Here is a 2237-nt window from a genome sequence, read left to right on the forward strand (position 1 = left end):
TTTACATACGAACTTACCTCGGTACAAAAATAGTAGAATTGGACCTAATAGTCAAACACTTTGTTTTTCCCTCGATCTATGTCTGAACCTTGTTTTTCTTGGTCTATAATAACAAATTTAACTCATTTAATACTCACATTATTCAATTTAGCCCAAAAATATATTATGGAAAATTACATTTTTGCCCCTAAGGTTTCACGTTTTTACAATTTAATCCCTAGGCTCGTAAATTGAAATGTATTCAATTTCTTCAAAACCCAAGCCTAGCCAATCCATTTTCATACTCATACTAGCCTACATTTTTCATTTAATCACACTTGTAATACTTATTTTCTAACTTTTACAACTAGGTCCTTTTTGACATTTTACCGAAAATCACTTAGTAAAAGTTGTTTATCTAACACCAAACTTGCATTTTCTACCATTAGACATCAAAATACACAAATATCTATCATGGGTACAATTTTAAACTTTGACAATACTTTAAAATAGTCATTGGAAAAGCTAAAGTAGTTTACAAGGATCTCAAAGACATGAAAATCATTAAAAACGGGGCTAGAACAGACTTACAATAGAGCTTGGAAGCTTGAAAAACCCTAGCTATGTTCTCCCTTGCAATTTTTCCATGAGGAAGAAGATGCAAAAAAAATTTTGGCTTTATTTTGCTTATTAATTCATTTATTAACCAAATGACTAAAATGCCCATAACTTAAAACATAAAAATTCTCTTACTTCATGTCCATTTTTTCCACTCACTTAAAAAATGGTCTAATTACCATCTAAGGACCTTCAATTTAAAATTTCATAGCAATTAGACACCTCTAGCTTCTAGAACACACATTTTACACCTATTACAATTTAGTCCTTTCTTCTAAATTAAGTGCCCAATCGATAAAATTTTCGAATGAAATTTTCACGAAACACTTCCAGAAAACCATAGACCATAAAAATATAATAAAAATCTTTCTACATCAAATTCATGGTCCCGAAACCATTATTCCGGCTAGACCGAAAATCGAGCTATTACAGTTAAGTCAATGATTACACACTCAAGACTGTCTCTTATTAAATAGTGCAACATCCCGAATGTAGAATATTTGCCTATTAATGTTTGTCAATAATTAAGTTTTGATATTTTTGGTTGAGGGTTCTGTTATATGTTTGGGGACAGGGGTTTGAGTTTTACTATTGGAAAGTTTTGCGATTTTGTTTTAAATTGACTAAATCCCTACTATTGAACTATCGACTTAAGTTTATTCCTGTGTAATTTTGTGTCAAGAATGAGCTTGATGGTTCAATGGTTAAGCCGTTGTATACTTCTGGTTCTGTGTTCGATCTCTGTGTATGCGTAAGGAGATATTTTTTTTGTGTTACTTGGTAAAAAGTCTGATAGTTTTTTATTGTTTAAAAAGATATGTTTTAAACATTTTTTTCTTTTCACTTTTCTTTTTCTTTTCCTTTTTCTTCTTTTGTTCTTCTTTCCTCCGTCTTTCATTTTCTTTCAATTTGTTTACTTTGGTAAATTGTGCCGGGTTAAATTGAAGTTTCTCCGTTACTCGTTGCATTGTTAAAAGGTTATTATGTAAGTCTATCATCATTCTATTTTGTTTTCATGAGTTTTTGTTGTTGTTGTTCTTTTAAGTTAGAAATTACTATTGTGGTTTAAATTTTCGTTAATTGTGCAATTGGGGTTTGTTAGGTTAGTGTCAAAATTTTTGACATGTGGTGTTGACTGTTGTTTTTGTGTGAATTGTATATATAATTGTTGATTAAAACCCTGCTTGCCATTTTTGGGCTTTGTAATAACTCCTTTTGCATCTATGTTGAATCAGTATCAGGTGTGTGTAACGAAAACTTGACTTCTCTTGTGAAATTTAGATGCCAAAAAACATTACTTCGACGCCACACGGTCATGTGGTATGTATTGTGAGCCACACGGCCATGTGCTAGGCCATGTGTTAGGCTGTGTAACACATTATTTGTACATTGGAAACATACGGGCCAATGACACGGGCATGTGTCTAGGCTGTATAACACACCATTTTTACTTTAGAGACACATAGGCTAAGGACATGGGCATGTGCCCAGGTTGTGTAACACACTGTTTGTACTTTGAAGACACACGAGTGCGTGTCCAGGCCGTGTGAGATACTATTTGTAAATTAGAGACACACAGGCCGAGGACACGGGCGTGTGTCCAGGTCATGTAACACACTGTCTATACATTAAGACTACAT

Source organism: Gossypium hirsutum, chromosome A12 (genome assembly GCF_007990345.1).
Source record: "Gossypium hirsutum isolate 1008001.06 chromosome A12, Gossypium_hirsutum_v2.1, whole genome shotgun sequence".
NCBI classification, from domain to species: Eukaryota; Viridiplantae; Streptophyta; class Magnoliopsida; order Malvales; family Malvaceae; genus Gossypium; species Gossypium hirsutum.